The 8,748-nt window shown below is 42.0% G+C and overlaps 1 pseudogene; it reads left to right on the forward strand.

Annotated features, from left to right (window-relative positions):
- The first annotated feature begins 7,301 nt into the window (after window positions 1-7,301).
- Window positions 7,302-8,324, forward strand: LOC131397679 (vomeronasal type-1 receptor 4-like; annotated as a pseudogene).
- Window positions 8,325-8,748: the final 424 nt, after the last annotated feature.

Below are 8,748 nucleotides of genomic sequence, written 5' to 3' on the forward strand. Positions count from 1 at the left end.
TTTATCTCAAAATGAGTTATTTGGGAATAGCCAAAATAATTGCAATTTGTGATGTGCATGCTATGGTAAACCATTGGCAAATCTGGAAAAGAGAGGAGAGCTGCTTTTACAGATAAAAAGGGGACTAGGGAGGGGCTTTTCTAAATGAAAGTCTTCTGGGGGAAAGTAGCAGTTCAGGGCAGGTATGGTTTCTCATTGGCTGGGCTGTTGCTGGGTGGGGAGAGAAGTCTTCCTTCAGTAGTGAAGTAGTTTTACTTCCTGTTCAAGATGTGAGTATCCATCTCTTCCAGTTTGGTGTAATTGATGATGTATGAGAGGGCATGAGGGCTCCCCCTACAGCCTACTTGACTCCAATTTAGTTAAGGTTTCTTTTATGAATTTCCACAATAATTATCACACAATCTCTAAATGCTCTGTTATAACCAGCTTTGTTGCTTAACATGGGTCACAAATGCCTTTGTATATCATCAAATATGCAGCTGGATAACGTTGTCAAAGGTTTCAGTCTGTTAACTTCATAAATTATCAAACATCTTCTATCATTACCTGTTTAAAATATTTTCACTGTTCATTTTCAAACAAATTTGTGATGAAAACACCTTCAAGGTGTGTTGGAATAATCCTGGATGACAAACTATGAGAAAATCACTGGTCAATGTGCAGTCATCGTTCTAAGACCTCTGACACTGAGACCGAGCCTCTCTGGTGACATGATCTCAGGTGGAGCTGAAGACACGACAAGCACTAGTGAGGCTGGCTTTGGGGCAGGGCGAGGAGGTTCCAGTATCTGCACACAGGCTGTCAGGGTGTATCTCCTCCAGTCGTGGCTGGACCTGAGTGCTGGGGCTTGCTACGTGGAAGATGAGTCCTAAAAGTGGCGTGCTTTGCTCCAGGCCACATGTCCTGCTCCCAGCCAACACTGAGACCTGCACCTAGGTCACTGGCATAGCTCCACCCCTCACAGAACCAGACTGCAGCCAGGAATCCCTCCTAACAGCATCTATTTTACTAGAGGTGCCTCTTTACCCAAACCCACACCTGTGCCCAAAGGTCTCCTGGAATGTGTCATCCTCTCCCAGCCCAGAATCTGCAGCAGCAAACTGATCGCTCCACCAACCTGGGCCCACGGACCACCCATCCAGAATTCTGCTTCTCTGCGAGCCCACAGCCCTGAGCTCAGAATTCAGCTCTACTTGGAATCAGCATCTATAGCATAAACCAATTCTTCTAAACACTTGGACTACTTCCCTCCCCCACTCCCCAAGGGTCTCAGAGCACTCTCAATTCCAACTTTGTGTGTGTGTGTGTGAGGAAAATTAGCCCTGAGCTAACATCCACACCAATCCTCCTCTTTTTGCTGAGGAAGACTGGCCCTGGGTTAACATCTGTGCCCATCTTCCTCCACTTTATATGGGACACCGCCACAGCATGGCCTGACAAGCAGTGCATCGGTGGGCGCCCAGGATCCAAACCCAGGCCGCCAGCAGCAGAACGCGGGCACTTAACTGCTACCCACAGGGCCAGCCCCCCAACTTTTTTTTTTAATGTGACTTTTTTTATTTTGTGAGGTCACATTGCTTTATAACATTATGTAAATTTCAGGTGTACATCATTATTTTTCTGCTTCTGTATAGACTGCATCATGTTCACCACCAGAAGTCTAGTTTCCCTCTGTCACTATACCTATGTGCCTGTTTATCCCTTTTGCCCTCCCTCCACCGCCTCCCTCTCTGGTAACCACCAATCTGTTCTCTGTATCTGTTTTTTTATCTTCCACATGTGAGCGAAATATGGTATTTGTCTTTCTCTGTCAGACTTATTTTGCTTAGCATAATTTGATTCCAACTCTTCCTTCCAGCCCAAACCCTCACGCATCCTTCACAAAGAGTACTCAGGGCACCCCTTTGGGGACCTGGGTGCAACTCCTCCCAAAATCCAGATGTACTCGAGGGCGGCACCAAGGTCCTGGGACTGGACCCTGAATGTAAACAAAGACAAGCCCCGCAGCAGAACTTACTCCAAAACGGTCCCCCTACAGATGATGCTAGGATTCCCGCCTCACATGTGCAGCCTGACGCTAACTGTGAGCACAGATCTCATCTGCACTCAGGAACTGCACCTGGTATGCTGTACTCTACCTCTTTGGAGTCTGGAGGTCCTAACAGGGGATGGTCATCTCAGATTCCCTCAAAATTAACCACCCAGAAGGAGAATCCGCAGCTCTAACCCTGCCTGTCATTCTTGCTGGAAGTCTTTAGCTGGTAACTGCCGCGGAGAACCCGGTAGATGACCTAATCTAGGACCAAGGCCAGGCGGACGGCTGCCCTCTGAGGTAGCCCTGCCCCACCCGCCTCTCCAGACGCGCCCCGCCCCGGCTCTGTGCGCAGGCGCTCGTGCGCCTGCGCACAGAGGCAGCCCCGCCCCATCCTGCGTGTCCAAACTTGTCCCGACTACGCCCTGTGCATGAGTGCTTCCGCATGTGCAGATGTTGCCTCAGAATGCCCCCGCAACTCCTAGTATCCCTGATCCTTTGTCCTGGGCTCCATGACCTCACTCATGCGCACTGTCCTGTCCAGTTGCTTCCCGTCTGGGGCCCATTTACCTCACTGTCCATACCCTTTACCTCCCCTGCTCTCAGTCTCCACTTCCCACACTCTCTCTAGTCGCCTTGGAACACTGTCTGCTTCCAGGATCTGCCTACCCACACATATTCCCCTTCCCTTGCAATGGTTTTAACCCCTCGTAGACATTGTCTCCTGTCGCTTTTACCAACCACTGACCATTACCATTTTTGCCCAATGACTCATCTGATCCTCATATTCTCTTTCATTTCAGTGAAACGCTGCACCGCTTACCCAAGTACCCAATATGCCTCCTATCCTTAATGTCCCTGCACACTTTGCCCCTGTGAACCCTCGAGCACAGCAATGCTATTTAACCCCTCAAGTGACATATGACACCCTTTTTCCTTTTATCCCTCTGCCCTGTCTCTTCCCCTGCACTCTCTGGTCCTCCACACCTCCAGGCCCTCTACACCACCTTCTTATCCCTATGTCCCCCTTTCCCTGTGGTCTCTTTCTCAACCCACTCTATTACACACGCATACAGTGTCATTCTGCAAATGCTCCCACTTTTCCTCTATGATCTCGATGTAAGGAGGTAATGCTTATCGCAGTTTTTTAGGTTATATATTGTAAATATTGTTTTTGTGGGTTATTGCAGGGTTGGAAGTATTACAAAGGAGGGAAAGGACCCCCTTTTCTAGCATCCAGAGGTCTAGAGGTACAATTATCTTTTCAGAAATGAACATGTCATCTAGACGCATGGTAACTGCATAAGCTGATTTTATGAAAGTATGTGTAACTGTGTGAGTGTGTGTGTCATGACTGCTTATGAATGAGCATGAGTTTGTATGTGGTAAGTGTGTGCAAGCATGTTTGTGAATGTGCAACTAAAGTTTGTGGGTATGTGAGTGTGTATGTGCATAAGTATGTGTGACTATTTGGGTGTGAGTGTGCATGCACATGTATATTTGCATCTGTGTTTAAGTGTATAAATGAATTCTTATGAGTGTGTAGTCTGGATCACCTACCATTATGGCTCAACCTCCTGACTTGGGGGTGATTGGAGACTGGAACTGGATCATGTTGTGGATTTTTTTGTAGGAAAAACCAAGCAATGCATTTCGGTTCCTAATTTATATTTCTTAATTATCAAAGCAACAAGTGCTCATTACTGAAAATTCAACAAAAAGGAAATGGAGAGCACTGTGGCAACCATCTGATGCTCTTGAGTTAAGTAAGTAGCATTGGCTTGTATGATAGTTATGTGAATGATAGAATCTGCCTGTTCAACCATCTGATCTTGGTGCTTTCCTTTGTGAGGGACTCTTTGAGAACCTTCTGACTTTTTTTCTATGAATGTTGTTCTGCTTCTACCTTCTATCACTAATGGAGATCAATAACCGTAAATTATATTTTTCTACAAAATTTGCTATTAATGGCATTGAATTGTGCAAATGAATCCAAATTAATTTATTGATTTGTGCAAATGAGTTCAATTGTTTCTAATATAAATTATTGGCATCATGTTCTTTTCTTTCCTTCTATCTCTTTGAAAATCCTTACCAAGTATTTTGTCATTCCATTTCCCTACTAATCATGTAAGTGATGGTTCACCTCAGTGGAATGAAAATTGGAAAGAACTAGATTTTGGGTAGAAAAACTTCTATGGAAACAACGATTGCAGTGAGACACACAACCTCACTGCTGTTCCTTATGTGTCAGACTTGAGCATTTTCTTCCCTCCTGCATGTGAGATTCTGTTTGCTTCCAGGGATCATGGAAAAGAAAGTGCCTCTCCTTTTCAGAAGTCTGAAAGATGTCCAGAAGTCTATGGCACAACTATTCTTCTGTGTAAGAGCATGTTATTGAGATTCATACATGCCTGGTGACTGTGTGAGTGAGATTTTATGAAAGACTGCAACTGTAAGTTTTTGTGAATGTATTGTCATTATTAGTGTTCATGACTGTGAGTGTGAGTTTGCATGAATTTGTTTGCATGAAACTGTACAAATATTTGTGAGGGTACAATGAAAGTGTGAATGCATGACTGTATATGTATATATACAAGAGTGTATGGGTGCATGCACCATGAGTTTGCATCTGTGTATAAATTAGTTGGTGTGTTCATAACATGGGTTATCCACCACTATTATGGCTCCTAGTGAACTGAAAATTGGGGGTGATTGTATCATGAATGAGGAAAAACTAAAGAATTAAATTCAACTTGGAATTTATATCTCTTAATTAATTACAAAAGCTGCCATTGCTCTTTACTGAAAATTCAGCAAAAAATAAGTGTAGAGGACTGTGTTAACCACTAAATGGTCTTGAATTAAGTAAGTAGCATTGGCTTATCTGCTAGTTACAAATAGGGTGGAATCTCCCAGATAAACCGTCTGATCCTGGTGCTTTCTTTGTGAAGGACTGTTTTGGAATCTTCTCTTTATTTTATGGATATTATCTGCTTCTGCTTCCTATCACTAGTGAGGGTCAGTTTTGATAAAGTTTCCTAACAGTTTACATATTAATTGATATTGAGTTGTGCAAATGAGTGCAATGATATCTAGTGTAGTTATTGGCATCATGTTCTTCTTGTTACTTGTATCTGTTTTTAAACCTTTCTCAGATCTTTTGATTCATTCCATTTCTTTGCTTATAACTTAACTGATGGCGCAGCTCCATTGCATGAAACTAGGAAAGAACTCACTTTGGGGTAGAACTTCTGGGTGAAGTAGAACATCCAGTGAGACACAAGTACTTGCCACCAGTCCCTCACGTGTCAGATCTAAGTATTTCCTGCTCTCCTCCATGTGAGCCACTGTCAGCCTCCAGAGATCATGGAAAAGTAAGAGTCTCTCACAAACACTCCAATAGTCTTTTAAGAGATGCTACCTACAAACTTGTAGTTGTTTTTGGTAATTAGCAACTGGGAAAAAAGTTTTCAAAAGTATTCTCAGCTCCCAAACCTGTTACTGCCAATGCTGCGGCAGGTGAAATGATAAACTGCGGTTCTGAGAGGAGGTGAGGTCACAGAATCACAAACTCATATCTCAGGTTCTAGCTACCCCTCTTGCATGCCTGCTGACTACTTTAGCCTTCATGCTGAGCCCACTATCAAGGCAGCAGGAAAAAGTCAGTGGGTTTTCTCTATGTTCATCTGAAAGATGGAAACTGTAAGAAAAGGAGTTGTATCAGGAGTCCAGGTAAATGAATATATTGGACAAAGGGAATCTTCTGTGTATGAACCTGGCTCAGTGCCAAAGACACATAGGGAGGTGGAATAAATCCTGAGGCATGAGCTGAGATAGTAAAGAGAGATGGGGTCCTAGACCTTCCACCAATCCCTGATGTCTCCTAATGTAATGTGATATAATCCTCACTGACACTGATTGTTGTGGTTAATCCGAGTAATAATGAAATCAGACTTTTAATGTGCTTAAGGACTGTTGTTCTGGAGTCAACCTGCTGTTTATTCTACTTGACAGGCATCATAGATATAATTTTCTGATTTCTCGAGATGCACTCATAATACCTCCGTGCTGGTAATAAAGAGTAGGATGAACCTACAGGAATCATCTGATCCTCTGCAGAAACAAATTGTCTAATAGCAGTTGCTGGAGGAGAAATGTCTTCTCTAACTCTGGGGGTATGAAGTACTTGATAGATTTAATAATTGTGTCTCTATTGATTATGAAGAGACTTCTCCCACTTAAAGTTAGGGAAGCAGCATTTGAGAAAATTATAACTTTTTAAGTTATGACAATATTTTTAGGCTCAAATGTATCTTGTGGTATTTCTGCTGCTTTTAAATATTATAATACCAATCCAAAAAAAGTATGTCATTTATACAATACACAAGGTTTTTGACTTAACATTGCATGCTGCATATGTGTTTTGTATTTTATATATTTCACAAATCTTGCCTTAGTGCTAATAATTTTATTTAACTCAGGTATTAATAAATAGACATGTATGTGATCTGAAATTAGTAATAATTGTTTTCACTAATACACTGTTCTTTAGGCATCAGTGTCTCCTGTCTCATAGTTCCCCTGACTCAGGCCATTGTACTTTTGTTCCTGGGATAAAAGCAAATGAGTCTTTCTGTTGCCATCCTAATGCCAAGGCATTCTTGCATTCATTACAAACAACTTCTCATGGGGCAGAATCCTGCAGTTTTATACTGCCACCGGGACATCTACATTTCATTAAAATCTCCAAAGCCTTATTCAAAGGTTATATTTGCCTGTGGAATAAGTCTTCATAAAAACCGGAAACTCTTCATTACTGAAGTTTTAAAATAAAATACCACCAATCTAAATTGAAATGTCAAGCTGCAAAACCAAAACTAAATTTAGATCTGGTTTATATGAAGAACACAGCTAACTAGTATTTTAATATATTATGGATTAAATGCACTATCTTTATTACCAGCCCAGCCAGGTTCAGATCCACACTCTGCCAATAACCAGTGAGTGAATTTAGAGGAGACACTTAACCTCTCTGTGCCTGTGTTGTCCTCGTCTCCATAAGGAATGTAACAGTGCCTGCCTCATGAATTTGTGAGGGATAAAAAAGTTATCATGTGTGGCCTTTATAGCACTGATTTATAAACTGCAAGTGTTCTTTGATAATTACTCTTCAACTCTCGGAAGCCTCTAAAACACAGAAAAACATTAAGTAATTATTTCAAAGTAGGAATTGTTGGTAAGGGGAGAATATTGGATTTTAGTTGACATGGTACGTGTGGCCCATACCTCCTATTCCCCTGCTGGATCCTCTAGCTCAGAAGACAAGTATAAATCTTTGAGAACTGACAGGATTGCTGTCAGGGATTTGGCAGTAGCAATGATCTTCTTATTATAGACTACATTTGGAATCCTGAGGAATTTCTCTCTTCTTTACCATTATCTCTTCCTTTATTTCAGTGGGTGTAGGACAAGGTCCACAGATTTGATTGTCAAGAACCTGAGTTTAGCCAACTTACTAGTTTTGTTCTCTAGTGGAATCCACTATACATCAACATCTTTTGGGTGGTATCACGTCCATAATGATTTTGCATGCAGATTTGTTCCCTATGTTCAAGGAGTGAACAAGGTCATGTCCATTGGCACCACCTGCCCCTTGAGTGTCTTCCAGGCCATCACCATCAGTCCCGGGAACTCCAGGTGGGCAGAGCTTAAAGTGAAAGCTCTCAAGTGCATTGTCCCTTGAATTTTCCTGTGCTGGATCCTGCAAATGCTGACAAATGTCATTTACCCTGTTTCTGACTAGCAATGGGAGCCACAAAAACATCACAAACAGAAAAAGTTTTGGATATTGTTTTGCTGTTCATCATGAGAAAACTGGAGACTCACTATATGCAGCATTGCTATCATTCCCTGATATTCTCTGTTTAGGGCTTATGCTCTTAGCCAGTGGCTCCATGGTTTTCATCCTGCACAGGCACAAGCAGGGGGACCAACATCTTAATAGGAACAACATCTCCTCCAGATCCTCCCTTGAGTCCAGAGCTACCAAAACCATCCTTCTCCTGGTGAGCACCTTTGTCTTTTTTAACACCCTTCCCTCCATTTTTCATCAGATCTGGCTCTTTTTAACAATCCTGACTGGTTCCTCTTCAACACCATTTCAGTAATCACTTTGTGTTTCCCAAGTCTCAGTCCATTTCTGCTCATGAGCTGTGAGCCCAGTGTATCCAGGCTCTGCTTTCCTTGGATCAGAAATATAAAATCTCCTACTCCTATGAGAAATATGTAATTTGTATGCATTTGCACAATGTTCATTTGGTAACTCACTCATCCTCCTTAGAGCCCTAAGTACAGTTATGAGTGGCTGACCAGAGACTGTAAACAGGACATACTGAGCATCTTCTTCAAATTAAACACAGTAAACCATTATTGGTAATGGTAATGGTAATGAAATGTTATATCATTTTTAAGTCACTACTTATGTGATTGAAGTTCTACTAATCTTTGCAGTGGAGGAGTTCAGAATTTATGCAATAATAGACTCCAGGTCCTGAAACAATATAGATGTTATGGAGAAGTCTCTGAGTATGTAACTTAAATCTATCACAGTAAATTTCCCAAAAATGAACTAGTCATGGAATTTAAGAAAAGGAACATGAAAAGGGAACAGCATGTGGCAGGTCATTACTGAAACTGAAGACAGTAGTGATGAA

Source organism: Diceros bicornis, chromosome 34 (assembly GCF_020826845.1).
Source record: "Diceros bicornis minor isolate mBicDic1 chromosome 34, mDicBic1.mat.cur, whole genome shotgun sequence".
In the NCBI taxonomy this organism is placed as follows: domain Eukaryota; kingdom Metazoa; phylum Chordata; class Mammalia; order Perissodactyla; family Rhinocerotidae; genus Diceros; species Diceros bicornis.